This window comes from Macaca mulatta, chromosome 10, assembly GCF_049350105.2.
Source record: "Macaca mulatta isolate MMU2019108-1 chromosome 10, T2T-MMU8v2.0, whole genome shotgun sequence".
Classification (NCBI taxonomy): domain Eukaryota; kingdom Metazoa; phylum Chordata; class Mammalia; order Primates; family Cercopithecidae; genus Macaca; species Macaca mulatta.
This window is the reverse complement of record NC_133415.1, coordinates 86,961,773-86,968,778: the sequence shown is the minus strand read 5'-3', so window position 1 is coordinate 86,968,778 and position 7,006 is coordinate 86,961,773. Positions and strand designations below refer to the sequence as shown.

The 7,006-nt window shown below is 42.9% G+C and overlaps 1 protein-coding gene across 1 annotated transcript in view; it reads right to left on the bottom strand.

The window, feature by feature from the left end:
- ASIP (agouti signaling protein) overlaps nucleotides 1-1,628 on the bottom strand; it is an 85,885-nt gene extending 84,257 nt beyond the window's left edge. Inside the window, exon 1 of the mRNA XM_015149181.3 lies at nucleotides 1,426-1,628. The gene's annotated coding sequence lies outside the window, so the exon portion shown is untranslated. The remainder of the gene's footprint in view (nucleotides 1-1,425) is intronic.
- Between the last annotated feature and the right edge of the window lie 5,378 nt (nucleotides 1,629-7,006).

The following is a 7,006-nucleotide window of genomic DNA, read 5'->3' as shown; positions in this document are numbered from 1 at the left end:
GCGAGACTCCGTCTCAAAACAAAAAGAAAAGAGAAAAAAGAAAAAAAAAAAATCTCCCGTTTCAGTGAGAGTTCTGGCTCTGGTTCCTTATCTCTTTTGCCCAACACTTGGCTCCTTTTATTTCTCCGTGCTGGACTGTAATGGCATCTTTGCTGGAATTCTCATAGGCGGAAGTGCTTAGAAGAGAAACACTCGTAGTGGAACCAAGATATGGCAAGTTTTATGTTATTTTAACTTTGAAGTTTCCTGCAGGCTGTCTCAAAGAAGCAGAAACAGGCCCTTTCCCAGATTGCCTTCCAACGCAGAGCCAGTTACAATATACGGGGGTTACTGCGCTGGACCGTAAAATAGACTGTTAAAAGTAATTGTTCCTCACTCGAGCTAGTCCAGCAAAAAAAAAAAAAAAAAAAGTAATTGTCTCAATTTTGGCTATACATGTCCTTATGTGCTTGAATTTGCAAGAGCTCCAAAGCAACAGAATCTGGTATTTGGTTTCCTGAAGGCATAACATTCTGTTTTTTCAAAGCCTCAACCTGACAGAGGCTGAAACCAAATCCTTCAACCTGCAATTTAGTCACTTTCATGTAAATGTCAGTCAGTTTTCTGACATCTGTCTAACAGTATGTTGGAGTGACCAGATCAAGGCTGTAATGAGCCCACCATTCCTGGTAATTATCTTTGCATGGGGCTGTCCTGCTGAAGGTTGGGCCCAAAGTGAAGCCATCAGTGTAAGTGCCTTGATCCTTAATGAGATCCCTGTGGCTTGAGAAGAGGAGATGCAGATGAACTCCTTACCTTCATCTGGATCAGATTCTTCTTTATTTTCACAGAGCCACTTGACCAAAGGAAAGGCTTGACCAAAGGGAGACTCCCAACCAAACGCTTCCAGGGCCTGGTTCCATTTATGCCCCGGGTTTGCTCTTTCGATTGCCGGTGTTGTCAGCTCAGTACAACATGGCTCCTCCTTCCATGAGGAGCAGCTCAGTAGGGTTCTGCATTCTGGTACAGTGAATGGTACAGACCTGCAGCCTTTTTTTTTTTTTTTTTTTTTTTTGGTACCTTCTCAGCTGCCTGTCTACAAGGCATGGGCAGTGGCCAGCCACCACTACAATAATTTAGGCACTTAAACACTTTTGAAAATTCTGCACCCAAGCAAGAAACTGTGATTCTGGAACTCCAATTAGCAGAACGTACCAGGCAAAAATCATCCAGGCACATCGGCTTTCAGAAAGTTTTACTATGGAAGAAGCAAATAAACAAACAAAAGAAGATGATGATGAGGAAGGAGGGGGCTGGAGAAAGAGGAAAAAGTGGAGAAGGAGAAGTTGAGCCCACCGATATATTACTATAGCATAGATATTGTACTGTACCAAAGCACCCACTCAGAAAGCGAAAGAAATTTCTTCTTCCCTCACTGGAGCTCACCTCTCTCTATACAGGGCCTTGTTCCAGGAAATCGTCAGTGGCTGCTCTCTGTGGTCAATAATAGATAATTCCAGATGAAAAGAAGTGTTCTGAAGTCAAGATGTAGTTTTTAGATCAATGGTTTTACACAATAGTTGAATCCAGGGATCTCCGGTGGGTCTGCGAAAATTCTTCCAGCTGCTCAGTGGGCTGAGTCTAAATGCAGGGCTCACAGTGTGTTGGGTGGTTTTTTCTTCTTTCTTTTTTTTTCCCCTTTGAAACATATTTTCCACTGCAGATTTGAGACAAAATTTAAATGCACCAAAGCAAATATTTTTGAAAGGAGCTACAAATAATCACAAGAGATTCAGCGAAAACACTTCAAAGGTGTTTTTTGTCTGCTTGCTTCTGTATTTAATCTGGTAAATAGGTGAGACTCTTGTTCTGCTTAAGTAGCCTAAAGACTAAAAATTTCGAGACTCACCAGATTAAAAGATGAAAAGATGAACCTTGCAAAGCGCATCTTTTTCAGGAGAGGAAAGTAAGATTTTTTTTTCTTCTCTGAATTTCCCATTTCCCAGTGTCATTTATTCCTAGTTCTCTCTCTCAGCACTGCTTTCTAGTTCAGTGCCCACAGCTTGGAGTCGGGAGCAGCCACTATCAAAAATAATCCCTCTCGGTCGGGCGCGGTGGCTCAAGCCTGTAATCCCAGCACTTTGGGAGGCCGAGACGGGCGGATCACAAGGTCAGGAGATCGAGACCATCCTGGCTAACACGGTGAAACCCCGTCTCTACTAAAAACACAAAAAACTAGCCGGGCGAGGTGGCGGGCGCCTGTAGTCCCAGCTACTAGGGAGGCTGAGGCAGGAGAATGGCGTAAACCCGGGAGGCGGAGCTTGCAGTGAGCTGAGATCCGGCCACTGCACTCCAGCCTGGGGGACAGAGCAAGACTCCGTCTCAAAAAAAAAAAAAAAAAAAAATCCCTCTCTGCTGCCACAGGTGTATTTATTTAGGGTTTTCTTCCAGGGAGCAGGAGTTCAGGTGTAGGTAAAGGGGACATTAAATGTGGCTGCAGCTTGGGGAGATCTGTTTTTCTTTTTTCCTCATTCTAGTCCCATGGGAAGAGGTAACCTCAGGAAAGTCTGGGCTGCTGCAGAAGAGTTTTATTTTATTTTATTTATTTATTTATTTTTTTTTTTCTGGAGACGGAGTCTCGCTCTGTCGCCCAGGCTGGAGTGCAGTGGCCGGATCTCGGCTCACTGCAAGCTCCGTCTCCCGGGTTCACGCCATTCTCCTGCCTCAGCCTTCCCGAGTAGCTGGGACTACAGGCGCCCGCCACCTCGCCCGGCTAGTTTTTTGTATTTTTTAGTAGAGACGGGGTTTCACTGTGTTAGCCAGGATGGTCTCGATCTCCTGACCTCGTGATCCGCCCGTCTCGGCCTCCCAAAGTGCTGGGATTACAGGCTTGAGTATATGGACTTTTAAAAATAAATGTATTAGAACATTTTTTGGAGATTTGTAACAATTTGAAAAAACTCACAGATGAACCTCATAACCTAGAAATGTTCAAAAACTTAAGAAAAAGGCATGTCATAAATGCATAAAATACATGTAGATACTAGTCTATTTTTATCATTTACTACCATAAAATATACATAAGTCTATTATAAAAAGTTAAAATTGGGGCCTGGCACGGTGGCTCATGCCTGTAATCCCAGCACTTTGGGAGGCCAAGGCGGGTGGATCACGAGGTCAGGAGATTGAGACTATCCTGGCTAACATGGTGAAACCCCGTCTCTACTAAAAATACAAAAAGTTAGCCGGGGGAGGTGGCGGGCGCCTGTAGTCCCAGCTGCTCGGCAGGCTGAGGCAGGAGAATGGCGTGAACTTGGGGGTAGAGCCTGCAGTGAGCCGAGATCGAGCCACTGCACTCCAGCCTGGACAACAGAGTGAGACTCCTTCTCAAAAAAAAAAGTTAAAATTGTCTGGGCATGGTGGTTCATGCCTGTAATTCTGGTACTTTGGGAGGCCAAAGTGGGCGGATCATGAGGTCAGGAGTTTGAGACCAGCCTGGCCAATATGATGAAACCCCATCTCTACTAAAAATACAAAAATTAGCTGGCATGGTGGTGCGCTCCTGTAATCCCAGCTACTCAGGAGGCTGAGGCAGGAGAATAGCTTGAACCCGGGAGGCAGAGGTTGCAGTGAGTCGAGATCATGCCACTGCACTGCAGCCTGGGTGACAAAGCGAGACTCTGTCTTGAAAAAAAAAAAACAGTTAAAATTTATCAACACTTATATACAAATACTGTACATGGCACCATTAGCGGTGGAGAGAAATGTAAGCAAATGTAAAGATGCCATATTAAATCATAACCGCATACAATTAACTGTTACACATACTATACAACTGTAATAATTTCAAAGCCACCTCCTGTTGCTATTGCTGTGAGCACAAGTGTTGCAAGCATCTGCTTAAAATGTCAGGTGACACTGATCACCTCCAGGTAAGCAGTTAGTTTCTCTAGTAAATTATTGCATATGTCAGTAGAAAGTGCTCTCTCAAAGTTCTCGTGTGTTTTTTTGTAGTGTTTAATACAGTATCGTAAACTTTGAATAACACTACAGGACCCATACAAGGTGCCACTCGTGATGCTAGAAGTGCTCATAAGAAGCAGAGAAAAGTCATGACACTACAAGAAAAAGCTGAATAGCTTGATATATACCATAGATTGAGGTCTGCAGCTGCGACTGCCTACCATTTCAGAGAGATGATTCATCTTGTAAACAGATGACATAAATTTATGGCATCAATAAATACAGTACAGTACTGTAAATGTGTTTTCTCTTCCTTATGATTGTCTTAGTAACATTTTCTTTTCTCTAGCTTACTTGACTGGGAATACAGTGCATAACACATATATAGAATATGTGTTGATGATTTATGTTATCTGAAAGGCTTCTTTCTGGTCAATAGTAGGCTATATTAGTAGTTAAGTTTTGGAGAAGTTGAAAGGTATACTCAAATTTTCAACTGGTTAGGTGCCCCTAACCTCCATGTCGTTCAACGGTCAACTGTATCTTGTCTGTTTACTTGTTTTGGTCTAGTTCTCCAACCATAATATAAATGTCATGAAAGTATCTCATCTGTCTTGTTTACTGTTGTACCCTACATGTTTAAAATAGTGTCTGCAGACAGCAGGTGTTGGATAAATATGGGCCACAGTAAAGAATGTGGATTTAGTTAAATCAGGTCAACCTAGATTTTGTCATGAAATTCTTGGATCCTCATGTGACCCCTAATGAATGGAAGTATGTAAGCAAATTCTCTCCATCTATGACAAAAATCAAAGGACCTTTGGCTTCATGTCCAGGGGTGTCAATGTACCTCACATGTGCAGCCTCAATACACTCTAGCTGAGTGTCTGGGAGCAGTGCTGGCCCAGGATGCTAGGTCACCAGCCCTTGCCTAGGGCCAGGCTGAGATGCTTGCCTCCCACTGGGGGTCTCACAGAGTCAGGCCCAGGCAACTCTGCATCCTATAAACCACAAGGGCTCTAGCAGTCCATAGACAGACCAGGGTGACAGGAGTGAGGCATGTGTCGTGGGTGCGAAACTTCAGGAGGTGCTAAAAATTCCAATAATCAGAATAAGTAATATTTTAATGAAATACTTAAAAAAAGTATGCAAAAAATAGAAATAAAATTTATCATTTATAAATGATCAAGGGATCTGTCTTCTATTATTCCATTACCCAGCTCATTATACAAGGGTTAGATAGGATCCGGGGGTAACTCTCTCATGGGTTCTTCACACTTCTCCTGAGATCTAGGAATGGAAGGCCTAAACTAGACAAGCCCCAGGAAACTGGAACCAGGCAGCACCACCCCCACTCTCCCTAGTTATTTTGGAATTCTATGCAGAAGGTGGTGGCTCCTTCCTCAAAAAACTAAAAATAGAACTACCATATGATCCAGCAACCCCACTGCTGGATATATAACCAAAATAAAGTAAATCAGTATTTAGAAGAGAGATCCACACTCCCATGTTTATTGCATCCCACAATAACCAAGATATGGAATCAGCCTAAGTGTCCAACAGTGGATGAACGGATAAAGAAAATGTGGCGCTCTACACAGGGAATATTATTCAGCCACAAAAATAATGAAATTCTGTCATTTGCAACAACATGGATAGAACTGGAGGATACTGTGTTAAGTGAAATAAACCAACATAGAAGATACATATCGCATGTTCTCACTCATATGTTAGGAGCTAAAAAAACAACAACACTGAAGTCTGGGTGTGGTGGCTCATGCTTATAATCCTAGTGCTTTGAGAAGCTGAGGCAGGAGGATCACTTGAACCCAGAAATTTGAGGCTGCAGTGAGCCATGACTGCGTCACTGCACTCCAGCCGGGGCAACACAGCAAGACCATGTCTCAAAAAAAAAATTTAAAAATAAGATAAAGGCCAGGCGTGGTGGCTCATGCCTGTAATCCCAGCACTTTGGGAGGCCAAGGTGGGCGGATCACCTGAGGTCAGGAGTTCAAGACCAGCCTGACCAACATGGAGAAACCCCATCTCTACTAAAAATACAAAATTGGCCGGGGTGGTGGCTCATGCCTGTAATCCCAGCTACTTGGGAGGCTGAGGCAGCAGAATCACTTGAACCCAGGAGGCGGAGGTTGTGGTGAGCTGCGATAACGCCATTGCACTCCAGCCTGGGCAACAAGAGCGAAACTCCGTCTCAAAAAATAAAAATAATAATAATAATAATAAAAAGATAAAAATTGAACTCATGAAGATGGAGAGTACAGCGATGATTACCAGAGGCTGAGAAGGGTAGTGGGGAGGCAGGGATAAAGAGAGGGGTTGGTTAATGGGTACAAAAGTACAGTTAGATACAAGGAATCAGATCTAGTGTTGGGTAGCACAAAAGGGCAACTATAGTTAACAATAATTTATTACATATTTCAAAATAAAAAAGTAGAATTGGAGTATTCCTAGCACAATGATAAATGCTTGAGGAGATGGATATCCCAATTACCCTTAATTGATCATTATATATTTTATGCATGTATGAAAATATCACATGTACCCTATAAAATGTACAACTATTATGTATCCATAAATTTTTTTTAATGTTTTAAAGCATGGGGGAATCCTAAGTTTGCTGCTTACTTTCAACCTGATGCATCACCAATCTGAGGCAGGCCCCAAACTTTGGCAACAAGGTGTGAGGTAAGCATCACTTTAGTGCAGGGAGGGTAACCTGCTTGAGGAATTGACTGATTTTCTGTAGTGTCTGCCATTTCTGTTCTTCACAAAAGAATAGGCCATTCCTATCTTCCTCCACACTCCCAATCCCAAAGGGTAACCAGGGCTTTTCGTTTTAGAGATCAGGCTTTCTCTGATCTCAGGAAAACAAAAAACAAAAAACAAAAAACAAAAAAAAAAGGAAAGGAAAAAGAGAAAGAAACAAAGAAAAGAAATTGAGCTGGGCGTGGTGGCTCATGTCTATAATCTCAGGACGTTGAGGCAGGAGGAGCGCTTGAGCCTAGGAGTGAGCTATGATCACACCACTGCACTACAGCCTTGG